This window comes from Lonchura striata, chromosome 6 (genome assembly GCF_046129695.1).
Source record: "Lonchura striata isolate bLonStr1 chromosome 6, bLonStr1.mat, whole genome shotgun sequence".
Classification (NCBI taxonomy): Eukaryota; Metazoa; Chordata; class Aves; order Passeriformes; family Estrildidae; genus Lonchura; species Lonchura striata.
This window is the reverse complement of record NC_134608.1, coordinates 11,707,492-11,722,041: the sequence shown is the minus strand read 5'-3', so window position 1 is coordinate 11,722,041 and position 14,550 is coordinate 11,707,492. Positions and strand designations below refer to the sequence as shown.

Below are 14,550 nucleotides of genomic sequence, written 5' to 3'. Positions count from 1 at the left end.
ACTTAATGGTCAGTAGCACATTCAGAATACATATCCAGAATAGATATTCCAGTTTTGATGAGATCAAATAGACATGTTCCATGATGTGCATTATGCAAACAAAAGATACATACCTCATTTAAAAAAACCCTACCATGACAGTCAGTTATAAATCATTTCATTAGCTTTCCAGCATTGCAGCTTTAGGAAGCTCCATCCATATAATTTGCTGTCTTGTACCTTAGTGCATTAACTATTCCCTTTTAAAGACAGTAATGTCTGCCAAATGAAACAACAGAGCATATTAATTCATATTTAAAGCAGGCATCCAGTTGTCATATTGCAGCACCACTAATTCAAGGCTGAAGACTTCTTTGCTACCTTTTATGAATTTTAAATTTAAAAAAATAAAAAACATGCAGTAAAGAGAAAGAAATACTTACTTGAGGAGGATTCTGCAAGCTCTGTTCTGCTAGTCCACAGACCAAAATGATGGAGCCAGATTTAGAAGTCGCTTATTAGGTGCATGCTGCTTCAACAGTTCCAGCTTTTCTTTTTTTTTTTAACTGAAAGACGGAATCGTTTTCTTTTAATGAAGCCAGCACAGAATATGCTGCCCACGTTGCTATGAGAGACTAAACTTGCAGAGCAAAGTCTGGCAATTTCAAAATAACTTACCGGGGGTCATTCATTCTCAACCTGCCACTGCTTTTCTGTGTAGTCACAAACTTTGGCAGCATCAAAGCAAGATCATGGAATGTCATAAATGCAGGAAATTACCAGTTGGTCATGCACACTTGAGACTGAAAGTGATTGAGGCAGCAATGTTTGTGAATATACGTATAAAACCAAGTTAAGGCAAAATCTTTCAATTTGGAACACCCACTGAATTCTCTTAAAAGGGAACAAGGCTGTGATTAGAGTCAATCTGCAGTACCTGCTACTCTCCTGGTGCTTGGATGCTATGTCTAGAGCTCCAGCCCTAAGAAAAGAGTGTAGGAACTGCCCCAAAGGGAGTACACAAATGTGAAAAACTACGTATCTTGTTTCACCTTTGATATTTTGAGAGAAAGACTATTAAGCATCACATTTTTTTTTGTGTGTGCACACAAACCAAGGCAATTATAAAGATATGTAATTATGGTTATAAAATCATCCATATGTATCCATATATTTACTATATAAAACTACATACAGTTTTAGAGTTTCATTGATGTCAAACCATTACAATTATGAAGAGAGGTAATTATGGTTATAAAATTATCCACATGTATCTGTATATTTAATATATAGATACTTATCACCATTTAAAGTATTTAAATGTCTTTCTTAGGATCCTGTCTGTGGAAAGACCAACACAAAAGTGTATATCATGGTCCAATAGTCTATTATATCTGAAGAATTGCACTGCATATATAAATTTAACCTGCATTTTGAAACACATTTTGTCTTTTGTCCAAGAATGCTTTAGGATAGAGAGAGATCTCTGATCTATTTGTCAGTTGGAAATTTTTCTGAGTAGTCAGGTTTTGGCTGATTTGGTTTGCCCAGACAACTGGATGTTTCACCTCTGATGTGGAGATAGAGGTGAACTGTGATATTACCCATACTCTGCATCTTGCCAGCCTGAGGTGGGGAGATGGCCAATGTTTAGCCATACCCATGCCTTGACTGGTAAAAAAACCAAAAGTGTCAGAAGATATAGAAGGATAAGTGGCTACATTAATTTATTGAAGTGCTGCTTTTGAATTCCTACCTGCATCCCAGCCAGAGTGGGTTTGCTCAGAAGCTCCTCCTTACAATTTCTACTTATCATCTGTCAGGAGACTTGGGTTTATTGCTCCCACTAAGTTTTGATCATTTTTCAATGTACAAGAACTTGGCTGTTTAAGGAGGCAGATCCTCACAGCATCCCAGGGGCAAACTTAACAGTAGCATCTTCCTCTCACTGCAAAAAAAAAAAGACCTTGCTTCTTGAAAGGCAATGATTAATGCCTCTGGACTGACACTGAATTCAAAACACAAATGAAAGTTCTGGAATCTATCACTCACTGCTTCTAACAGCTGCAAGGTGCAGATATAGAGCAGAGGTTTGTGTCTCATGACTCTTCATTTCTTCAGTAGTAGAGTGGCTCCTGTAACCACAACACCTTGTAACTGCATCCCTACTCCTGTTCCCATTTGTTTTAACCAATGGTGACGTGGAAAATATTTGGCTTTTCTTTATTCTGTTTGGTTTTGTGGTGTTTAGGGGGAGATGGGGCTGTTTGGTTTCATGTGTTGGTTTGATTTTTTTTTTTTCCAGAGCAGAGAAACCATTGCAAAATTCTGGGACAGTTTTTATATTTTGAGATCTTTTGATTAACAAAGTCTTCCCCTCAAGCTCCATTATATCCTAGAAGCAGACTGGTGAGTTTGAACCAAATGCAAATGTGCAGTGATTACATGTCAGGACCTCCATGTATGAGGAAGGGAGAATGATCACTGCATTTCTTATGAGAAATGTACCTTTTTTCTCAGTGAGTTGACATGATAGAAAACATTACTTCATCTGGAGATTTTGCTTTAGCCATTACCAGACGTACAACTGGGAGGTTAGAGAGACAAAATACTTGTCAGCTCTGTGTGCATATCTCTTTTGTCTGTGAATCTTGCAGATTGAAAAGTGTTTTTCCAGATGTTGGTGGTCAATTCCAAATTAGCCCAATGGAATTACAGTTCCAGTTACCAAATGAAAGTAAGTCAAGGCAGAAGAACACCTCAATAAACAAAATATCTGTCATGAGCAACAAATAATAACTTTTTTTTCTACCTCCTTTTCCATTTCCCTGTCTTCAAGACTTGCTTTTCCTTTTGCACACACTGGTGTGCTGTACAAAACAAATGTCCTTTGACTTCCTGCCCCTCTTTGAGCAGAGCTTTCTGCTGAATCCATAATCCTACTGTGAAGTCCTGTACAGGCCACATGAAGTTTCTCAGGATGAAGGGCTGGCACAGCCACTGAGCTTGGAGAAAGATACAGGATTTATGATCACCAGTGTGGCTGAGGAAACAGTAAAATGGTTGAGTCTAAGTATATCTTGTAGAACACTGCTATTTAACCACTCATTATTTCTCTTTTTGAAGGTTATTTTAATCCACCTTTTCTCAGTAAAATGATTGCTAACAATAACCTCAGCAGCAGCAGGGAAAGAAAGTACAGTCGAGTCTCAGCTTTGAATTTCAGCAGTCATGTAACTGAAACCTTTGGCCTTGGTCTTTTATGGGATTTGAACTGAATATTCTAGAATTCATTCTAAATTGTGTGAGGGTTACATCTCATAAAGGTAAGAGAAAGAATCTAATGAAGCAGATATTTGCAAATTTGATGTGCCAACAGGTAAAAGCAAAAATCTAGTGTTGGAATCCTGGATGCTGAGAATTTTAAACTTTCCATGCTTAAAGGCACAGACCCACAAAAGAACACTGCAATTAACCTGATGTCATGGAACAGCTTTTAAAATTGATTAATAGCACTGGGACACTGGGATTATGGGGGAATAGTTGGTTGGAAGTGTGTAATATCATTGGGTGGAAAACTTAGAATTTGGGATTTTAGAATATAGAAATAAATATGAAGCAAGATGGAGGTTTTAGGGTGGAGACAGGTTGTTCTTCACCTTCTTCCTTCTTCATCGTGGGTTTGGGTGACGTTTTGTGACTGGACAGAAAAGTCCACATTGCGGACTTCGGGGGATGAGTTACTGGGTTAAAAGGGAATATTATCTAGGTGTCCTTTCTAAATTGGATAATTATTTTAAAAAGCATTGTAAGAAGACTTAGCCATTTTGTTCTTTGCTAATGAAAAAGCTGCTGAATTCACAGTAGTGAGACTGTAACATAGATAAGAAATAATAAACACCTGAGTCTGAACATGAGACACTTGAGACAGTATTCTGTCTCAAGTGCCTTCAATCCTGACCTCAAGAAATCAATAGTCTAGGGCAAGATTGATCCCAGTGCTCAGTTGGTCACTGAACAGTTTGTTGGTAACTTTATGCAGACAATATTCTTATTGCACCAAAGAGAACAAGGATTAGATTCTCCAGTACATTCCAGTTCAGCTTGGATGAATAACAGGCATTGCCAAAGAAATACTGCCAGGAAACTTCAAGTATTTTCTAAGAGTCTATGAAGAATGCATCTATAATGAACTTGGGTAAAACATGTTAAAAGAGCCACAACACTTGAACAATAGGAGCTTTTGAAAGTTCAGTGTCTATTAGTGTTACCTTCTTTCAGCATAATGTTTTAAATCCTTGTTACAAATACCCTCATCACCTCAAATCTAGATATAAAATGACCAGAAGTTAGTAGCTGGAAAATTTCCCAGTGCAAAATAAAACATAACACTTAAAGACAGTTGGTTTCCCTGAAAAAAATTGTTATGGAGTGTAACAAGCTCTTGAGATTTTAGAAATTTTACTAAATTTCACAGAATCACAGAATGGATTAGGGTGGAAAGGCTCTTAAAGATCATATATATCCAAGTCCCCTGCCATGGCCAGGGACACCTTACACTAGACCAGATTGCTCAGAACTCCATTCAACCTGGCTTTGAACAGACCAGTTATGGGGCATGCACAACTTATCTGAGCAACCTGTTCCAGTCTCCCAGCACTCTCACTGCAAGGAATTTCCTCCCAATATAAAATTTAAATCTGCCCTCTGTTGTATGTGTATACATACACTTATATAAACGTATATACATGTACACATTTTTTGATTTGCAAAGCAATTAATGCTTTCATGGGAAAAAAGTCAGGAATACAGTAAATGGAACAGCTACTTGTGTTTTAATATGGAGTTTTTCATTAAAGTGACCAACTCTTACAATGACTTTAACATCTTTAATTAGTCTTGCTCATCCTCCCTTCACAGAATGATGTAAGCAGGAAGTTTGGAGAAAGAAATTACCCCATTCTTTTGTATGAGAAGTATTTTCAAATGCTAAGACACAGAAAGGGCTTGGGAATGGGATTCAGAATCTTTCCCTGACAGTCCAACAACAATTGTGCAAAATTTTCACAGTCCCCGGGGAGAGAGAAAGGGGGCACTTTAGCAAATGAGTTAGCTAATTTGAGTTAGCAAATGTCCCTTTGCTAACTCAAAACCTACAGAGGAAAACTGTCAGGGTGCAGCCAGGGCCAGGGGCTCCCAGAGGAACCTCTGAGCCCTTGCCTGCCAGAGCCTTGTGTTTGCCCTGTGTTGTCTGTCTGTGTCTCTTGGTCACCCTTGGCAAATCTTATGTGTAGTTGGTGACTGGAGTGGATCACTGAAAGCAGAAGTCCCAGGAAGGATTGGTCCTGCAAATACTTTCTATTGGTGCAGCAGGACTTTTGGATAAAGTCATCCCTTAAAACTGATAATCTGGATATTTGCTGGGTTTGACCTCAGTCTACAAATAGCCTCAGCTGCTTCGAACCTCTGTTTCTCAAGAAAAAATAAAAATGCCCAGCTTGTATCCTGGAGACCTAAGTCATTCCTTGGCTGGGGGATTGTTCTGTCTTTCAAAGTCCTCTGGGATTGTTCAGCGAAATAAGTGTGTCTCATCTGGCTGCAGCACTCATCACTGTCAAGTGCAATCGAATATGGGGAGAGAGGAGATAACCTTGAAAGAGGGGGTGTGCTGCAAAATCAGGCAATGGAAAGCAAGTTCCCTTTCACACGTGCACTCATCTTCCCTCCCCCCAGCACGTTTATCATTCTCCACACATAGCCTGCTATCTGCACATCAGTCACGCTCAACTCTCAGCAGCCTGGCTACTGCACACCTACGCACAGATTCCCACAGTCTTCATTCATTTCAGATTTGTGGCAGCATCTGAACACCTCTATGGAAACCCTAGCATACACAGAAAATTAATGTTGGTAATGAAAGCGTTGGTGGAGAGTCCGCTCTTCTCCTGGGAGATGGTAGTTCTGGACACTTTAGGTTCTATTTTGTGTTCCAGTAAACCTTGTCACTTTTATTATTACAAATTAAAAGGCAAAAAATGGCAATACAAATGTCATATATAATGACTTTTGAGAAATACAAACTTTACTTTTGTCAAAAGAAGCATACAATAATTTGATGGTGTCAAGCTGAAACATTATTAAAAGTAGGGAATATAATATTACTCTGTTGAAGGTATTGACAACCTCCAATATAGCTTGGAGCATGTGCTAAGAACATGACCTGTTACAATCTCTACTTTCAAATTTCAAGTGCATTTTGTTAACTCTGCAGATAAAGCTACTAAACGAAAATGGTTTTGGATTTTAAAGGTATTTTATATTGCTTTCTTTTTGTCTGTTGCTCCAAGTCTTTATAGATTTTCAACAGAATAGTATTTTTTATACCATCTGTAACCATCATTTTTCCAATATGTTGCCACTGTTGCTTTTCTAGCTATTTCTCCTACAATTGCCTCATGAAGATGCAGGGAAGGCAAAATAGAAAAAGCAAACCCCAGATGCCAAAATTATTTGTGAAAATGCATATGTCTGTTAAACTCTATTTAGGCAGCTTTTTGCTAAGTGTATTTGCTGTACATTGTTAAATTTGACTCACTTGAAAATGAATCTTTTCAGGCCCTTCAAGGTAGAAAAGGGACAACTATGGCCCTATATCATGCTAGATAATGTGAGAAATCATGTCTTCCAAACCATAAACATGTCTGGTTTCTAGAAAGAAGTTGTTTCTAAGAACTGGCATAGTACAATTTTTCTAATTGGTCTTTCTCAATCAAAAGTGAATGGAAATGAAATAGTATGCAGTACTATAAGACATTAAAGGCATGAAATATTACTTGTGATTTAGACATAATGTCATTTCTTGGTATGAAGAAGTTGAATGACTACTTCCAAAATAATTTTTCTTGCTTGAATGCCTGAGGAAATATTGATTGATTTAGAGTCATGTTTAATCCCACTACTTAATACGGCTATTGTTTTAGAGCCTTGCTTTGAAAAACCTGCTTTATTTGAAGAACAAACAGAACTTTCTAACTCACCAAGATCCCCCTGTAACCCTAACCTCAACCTTAGTCCAGTACCCATCAGCTCTGAAAACTAAAAATTATGTTTCAAGGTAGGTGCCATTAACGTACTGCTAATGGGATGTGACATCCCATTCTACCACGGAGCATGGCACTTGCAGGTTGGTAATAGTGTGGGCTATTTTCTTTGCTGAAATGTACTGGGTCTCTTCCAGGGACTGATAGATTGCTTCTGCCAACAAAGAACACCTGAATTCCTCACTGGCTAAATGCTAACACCAGAGGATCACAATTCTTAAGGTAATTCTCAGAGAGAAAATAAATTTTCAACTGTTTATGCCACAGTCATGTTAATCAGCCCATTTTTTTAAATGTCTCAGTCTTATAAAATGTATTCTATTTTAAATATCCAACAATTTATTTAGATTTCAGATCATGGAGTCATGTGATTCTTGGGTTTAATTTATTAGAAGAGGAAGCTGTGTTTTAGCAAAAATACCTACTAATGTTGCAACTGAAAAGAAACAGAAGTAGGAAATCCCAAAATAAAGATCCAAAATTGATTTTAAAATAATTAAATAATTTGTATCATGCCTGACTCATAAAACAAGTTTTCATTAGCTGGAAATGATGGTTTGTTCACATTGCAATTTGCAGTTTAAAGATGTTTCAGGACATGATGTAAACAGCATAACACCTCAAAAACCATGAACCAGCTCCAAATAGACTTAATGTGTTGGAAAGTGCTGACCTAGACTAAACCAAATTGCTCTTGGACCTATTTGATTCTACTGAGGAAAAATAATAGCATCTGCTGCAGTAATGATTAACTCAAAAATGCAAGTTCTAGTTTATTCTCTGTAGGTGCATAGATATTAGAGGTAAATTTAATAAGCTTTTAATAAGTTTCTGGCAATGAGAAAGCTCAAAATGTCATTATCCAAAAGGTTATGTACAGATTAATGCTCAATTTTTAATCATCCCAAAAATCAAGGATCTTCAGATATTTAGCTTGAATTTGTCATAAAACTGGCAGAATCCCATTTAATTAACAGATATCCCTTTTAGGATTGTTACATAAGAACACTAACGGATAGCCCTGATGTCTTATTACAAATCTGCCCATAGTGCTGTGTTTCAATCTTCCATATGAAATTTGGCAAAGTTGTGCTTTACACAGTAGTCTGTATTTCATGTCTTAACTGTTAAAAAATTACTCTGTTGCTGCTCTTGTCCTTGATGAATTTCCCTTCAGAAACATATTGTTTAAAGAAGCTTTCTTCTGCTAAAATATCTTTTATCTCTGGCAGCTTACTCCGTCAGATCATCTCTTACTTCTGTGCTGTCAAGAGGATTATAATGAGGTAGGTTGCATTAAATGATACAGAATAGAAATTCACAATCAGTCGGGCAAAAGTACTCAGATAGTGATAAAGGGTTGCAGGGGTAGATAGTGGACCAAAAAAACAGATAGTATCATTATTGCATTATCTGGCTATTGTTGCTGTATGTGGTCTCCTCTTACATTCCCTCTTGCCAATCATAAGGATTGAATTTGAGTATTCATGTTTATTTTGCTCAATAGACTTGTGAATCAAAGTGTTTCTTAGAGGAGAAAGTTTGTTTATAGGGGAAGTCAGATTTTTACTTTGGTACTGCATATTGTTCCAGGATTTTGAGAGCTAATAACCTCTGCCCACATTCCTACTGAGAAAACTAAAATGATTGTCTGTCATTATTGTCAAAAGGATGTATAAAATTATATTTTACATGGAATTTGCACCTTTGGGGCCTTTCGTTCCTGCATAATATTTTATGATTCTTGAGCTTTAAAAAGAGAAAAGGAGAAAACTGGGCAATAGAAGCATGCCTACAAAGTTCAGAGCAGCCACCTCAGAGCTCCCAGGACAAGCATGTTATATGACATATAAAAATCTTATAGTAAACAGTAATGAAGAGGACTAATACTGTATCAAACCCTTGAATGAACAGAAATTGCTATCTGTTGCAAATGAACTATTTTCAAAAGTGTGAAACTTGCCTTAAGTAACATAGAAGACCACAGGTTAAGAGGGGAAATCTAGCAAGTAGCAGGAATTGCTTAGAGAGATTATCATATGTGAGATATAAGTTTGTATGAAAGAAGGCAGGAAGGGTGGATTCATGAAACTATTGAATTAAGAAAATGGATAAATTCTCATCCAGTGTAGCATACTTACCATATAGAAATGCTGATGTTTTCAGGCAATTTTGATTAAGATGTTATGCTGATTTTAATGCAAATTTGAGTATTTCAGACAGTTTTAAGATATTAGAAGATGATAATTTTCAGAAGTGCTCAATGCTACTACTATTTAAATCTCAGTGAAATCCCTGATGTTTCAGTGTGGTAGTACCCAAGCCTCCAGCACTGTAGTTTTTTTGAGACCCACTAATAGACAGAACCAGATTACTGTTGTCACCTGATTGTGTTTACTGACCTGAGGCATCAAGGGCTTTTTCAGTAGCACTCCTTGGTTAACAATGTCTTTGGTCTTTGCCTTTTCAGCCTTTGAGGAGGGGTTGCTCACCAGTGAGCTCCTGGGTCACAGTGACCATTCCACATCCCTCTGGGCGCATATCTGATTTGGCCAGTAGTTTTCTGATATAATCTGTCACCTTATTTTCCAGATGTCAACAATGTTCCTGGTTTGATGTGTGCTCAGAGAGAAGAAACAAGCAAAACATTGCTGAATGCCTGAAGTCTGGTAGATCTGAGCTGTGATCTGTAAGACTCAGTGACACAGTCAGATCTAGCAGGTCATCCTATTCAAAGACACAACCCTCACAGGAAGATGTTTGGAAAATTATATTTCCCACATGAATGGAATATATATTTCACATAAAATCCTGCACCACATCAAATTAGGCTGCTTCAGAGGAAGGCAAAGTACCTTCCTTCCTGCAGCAATTTTCTCCAGTTGAAGACATTTAGACCCTATATCCCAGTAAACAATCATGCTAATAATTTTACAGTAAAATACAAGGGCTGCATGTGAAGTACTTTATCAAGTCAATTGCTGCAAATGAGCAGTTGAAATATTTTCCCAGATGCTCCATAATATTTGCTGTGATTGGATTGTGGTAATAATGTATTTACAGTTACCTGTCTAATGCAGGATAAATAAATGCAGAACAAGCAAAGTCAGAATTTGACAAGAATACAGGATATCTAGTTAATGCATTTTTATGTAGATGAAAGAACAGACAGACATACATTAGTTATAAAAGCTAAAGTACTATTTCTCAGGGCAATGTACTAGATTTAATGCATATAATAGATTATGTCAGGAAGACAGGTTCCTGTTTTGCTCTGACCAAAAATTGTTTAGACCTGGCCTAATCACAAACTACAGCTGCAGAATTTTAATTTTCTGTTCATAAGTCCTTCTCTTTAACTGCAGGCTAAGAAGAAGCTTACTTCTGTCTGCTGTTTCTTATGCAGTACTGTGCTTAGCAGCAGTTCTTCCAGACTTTCCCAAGGTGCCTACAGTTAATGATGGATGAAATTATCTCTGGGTAAAAGAAGAGGTGTATTACAGTTTATAAAATGGCACAGATTTTCATTAATTGCTTTCATGTCATCACTGTGCTCAGTGTGGTGTAAATATGCACCTTGGTTCAAAGAAAGAGGTGTAACTTTATCTGTGAGTAACTTTATCTGCTTCCATGAGTTAGCAGCTGGCTGTGCATCATGCCTTTTGACATTTATGTCTGTTCCACTGCCTGCCTAAGATGGTTTACCCAGTAGCTTCCCAGAATGAACATTTAACAGAACAATGCAGTGCACCTCCACCTCTGTGCTCATTGCACCTTTTTATGAGGCAAAGTGTTCTGTTCCTCAGGGAAAACTTTTTCTCACCCATGTTGGACATGGTTTAATCACTGTGTTTTTGCTACCAATACCTCTATTTTGGAATAACCAATTCACTGAACTAATTGCAGAGCTATTTTTCCAGTTCATAGTAAAAGTACATTATACAATAATCTTAGCATAAAATAGCTTACAATGCTCTTACATAGCCAAAGCAGATTTTTCTTTTAAAATTTCTTCAGAACCACTGCAGCTCAAAAGCTTTTGGGTCCAAGTTCCACTGAAGTGATGAGCAAAACTAGTCTTGGGATCAGGTCTGCAGGCTCTACTCTTGAAAGTTGAACTATATACCAATAAATTAACATTTCTAGCACTGAGGCTGACTGTCACAATATAACTTTGTCCACACTCTTGATCTCCCTTAGTCTTCAAAATAGAAAAGTTATCTTATAGATTATAGCTTGGAATGTTTATTTGTCCATATTGATTCTCAGACTGTGCCCAGCATTTAGGCAAGGGCTAAATATCTTGAGTCAAAGCTGTGTCAGGCTATAATGTCATTGTAATAGTTTAGGTAATTGGTTTTTCATTTACTAGGAATGTTTCTTCATACTATTCACTAACCTGGGTCTGTCCACCAGGACAGTTATATTTCTTATCGCTATCAAAAAGCTGCAGGAGCTCTATTCTGTCACATCTCTGTTTCTTCTCCAATTTTCAGCTGTTTAAGCTCAGCTAAGGTAGCAGCCTTGCTATTACTGCTTTTTTATTTCACCAAAATACACTGTTGCACCTGTTTCCATTATGTCTGCACCTTGAATAATCCAGTGAGCTCTTCATCCACTTGAGAGTCACAGTCACATTGTGTTTTGGGGCTGTTTCCATTTTATTTTTACCTCTCTGGTTTCACTTAACTTCAATGCAATATAATGGTTCAACTACATATTTTTTCCCTGAGTTCAATGCAAAAAGTATTCCTCAGTAACTGCTTCTTTTACCTAACCAGCATCCATCAACTCTATACTGCTGATTTTCCAGAAATAACACCCCTTTAATTTTTTGTGATTTCTATTTCTTTTCCCCCCACCTCCCCACCTGTATTTTTACACTTATCTATTCTGCTCCTTGCTTAGAACAAGTACAGTCTAAAATCAGTATGTTCTTTTATTCCTTAGTGCATGGATTTGGAATTCTAACTTTAGACACCTAAGCTGGAATATTGTGCCACCACATATAAATACAGCCCATGCCTAGGAATAGGCTGGCACTAGGATTTACAAGTTTGTAATTACAGGTGATAAGTAAATCCCACAAACACCTCGTATGAATACTTTATTTTAAAAAATTGCCATAAAATTTATGAAGTATTTTTAGTGGACATTTCAGAAATGCTATCTCAACTTTTTGAATGGAAAATGTTTTATTTTATCTACAATGTAGTTTAAGAGTTCAGGAGCTCTGGAACCTATGCTGTGAGCTACACTGTACCATGACAGTAACCAAGTAAATCCTTACATGGCCCATAAAAATACCATTTTTTGCACAGCAATTTATTAGGGATTAATTAAGATTATTGACCAAATTTTGTGTTCAGTATGTATTTACAGTCATTGCATTGGTCAATCAAGAATTTTGGCCATCTCAAAAACATGGCATCAACTACCCAAAAAAAATTGGCTTCAGCTGGAAATCTGCCTTCATTACAAACTTTTGGCACCAGTGAATATTGTATTTTGAGTTCTTCTCAGTTTCTCATTGTCACTACAAAAATAGGGTTTTGAGGATTGAAATGGAAAGAATGTTTACTGGAGAAGCTTTGCTTTTGAAAGGTGAAGGAGGAAGTGGTGAGGAATCGAGCAGCCAGAGTTGGAAGGGACCTCAAAAGTTTATCTGGTCCAACCTCTTACAATGAGTTCATCTAGAACCCTGTCCAATTGCATCTTGAAAATCTCCAGTATCACTATGCTTAAGGTAATTTTGCACAACTAAGCTGAAAATTGGTATTGCTCTAAGTTTTCTTTATTTAAAAATTATTTTTAAAATGGAAAATGAACTTTTATTTGGAACAAAACAAGCAAAATTTTATGAGTCTTGGGTAACATTGACAGAAAAGGCATAATCTGCTTAAAGCTTCCACTCTAAAAAAAAAAAGAAAAATTATTCAACCAATGGGTATTAGCAAAAATACAATTAAATATTCTAAGATGAGTACATTAGACAAAGCAGAATGAAACATAATTAATGGTATTTATCCTTGAGGTATAGAACCAGTGACTTATCTTTAATTAAAGAAAGAGAGGACCTAAATGCATTTGTACACGATAAAATTAACAGAAAGGGTAAAGGAAGGGGAAGGGAACTATGGAATTCTGCCTATTGTGCATCTAAGGCTGCCTTTGTTTAGCTCAGATACATTGGGATTTCCTGGTCTGCCTTCCTTCCTAAAGACCAAAGTCCTGTAAGGGGTGTATCCCTATAGGTTCAAGAATTCTGTAGAGAAGAGGAAATTCTAGAGTGTGTCTGCATCCACTATATAGAGATGTGAGAGAGCAGTTTCACCTGTTGTGGATATTCCTGGTTGTTTCAATCTCTTTTACTGCTGGTCATCAATAAACCAGGATGCAGAGTGAAGCTGAGAAGATATAGAATATTTTTAATATTCAGACCCTGATATCAAAATAGGGGTTTGATTTTGGGCCATTTTAGAGAGTAGTTCTAATCAATTATTATAATTAGTTTGTGCATTATATTGAAACTGAATGTGAGGAACCAAGGTGCTGGCAACGAGTCAAAGTTGAATGTACCTATTTGTTATTTGATAAAATGGTTTCCAGCACAGCTACTGAACTTTTAAGAAAGGTCACTCACTCACTGCAAGGGACATTGTCTTTCAATCAAGTCCTCTCCCAGCTTTGCCTTGATTTATGCCTTATTGCAAGTATTATCTGAAAATGAAAAAATAACATAATGCCATAAAGGTGCTATTGGAAAAAGGAAAATAACATTGTTCCCATTATTGCTGACATGAAGCCAAGCTGATCTGTGAATAAAAGTCTTGCAGAGGATCAAAAGCTCACATTGTGTTGTTGCCACCAAAGACAGGTCTCTAGAGAGCATCTCTCTTTGTGGCTACTTTATTTTCAGTGTTCTTGCAGAAAGTATTTTATGGCTCTAGGAAAAATGAAGCCTCATTATTGGCCTAAATAAAAGCTCACAGCTGTGAAGATGCCTTTGGCAAGGAGATAAGCCCCAAACAGATTTGAAATAGGGAAGAGGTGTTTCCATGTGGTTAAATGAGAAGCCCTTCCAAGGCTTAGAAGGCAGAATAGGAGAGCAAAGTGTAGGCGTGATGGAAATAAAGGATAAATTCTGTAAACCAGAAGTGGCTTGGTAGGTAAGGTGGCCTTTTGAATTTGTATGTCCTTTCCACTGCTTAATGTGTGAGCCTGGGAAAGCCAATCAGACTTTGGTTATCCACTTCCAAGTGTGTAATTGTCTCACAAGGACAAAGCCATGCCAGATAATAGAATGTCCAGAATCTAAACAGGAGTTGGAGGAGACTGTGGGGCATGAGCTGGAAGAATTATGACACACTGATAGCAGAGAAACATGAAGGTGCTGAGAGAGGTTGTTCAGTATGAGAATGAAACCCAAACACAAGTATATAGTCTGCTGCAGTGTATACACCACTACATT

The 14,550-nt window shown here is 37.2% G+C and overlaps 1 protein-coding gene and 1 long non-coding RNA gene across 4 annotated transcripts in view; one reads left to right on the top strand and one right to left on the bottom strand.

Moving 5' to 3' along the window:
* The window catches only part of BEGAIN (brain enriched guanylate kinase associated), a 158,199-nt gene extending 157,659 nt beyond the window's left edge, over window positions 1-540 (bottom strand). For 2 of the 3 annotated variants that reach the window (XM_021549692.3, XM_077783963.1), the window contains exon 1: window positions 423-540. The gene's annotated coding sequence lies outside the window, so the exon portion shown is untranslated. Of the gene's footprint in view, window positions 1-113 lie in introns of all 3 variants that reach the window. The other variant, XM_077783962.1, reaches the window with a different exon arrangement.
* A 6,741-nt stretch (window positions 541-7,281) lies between these two features.
* The window catches only part of LOC110481188 (uncharacterized), a 30,783-nt gene continuing 23,514 nt past the window's right edge, over window positions 7,282-14,550 (top strand). The window contains exons 1-2 of the long non-coding RNA XR_002467222.1: window positions 7,282-7,301; window positions 8,312-8,365. This is a non-coding gene — a long non-coding RNA (uncharacterized LOC110481188). The remainder of the gene's footprint in view (window positions 7,302-8,311; window positions 8,366-14,550) is intronic.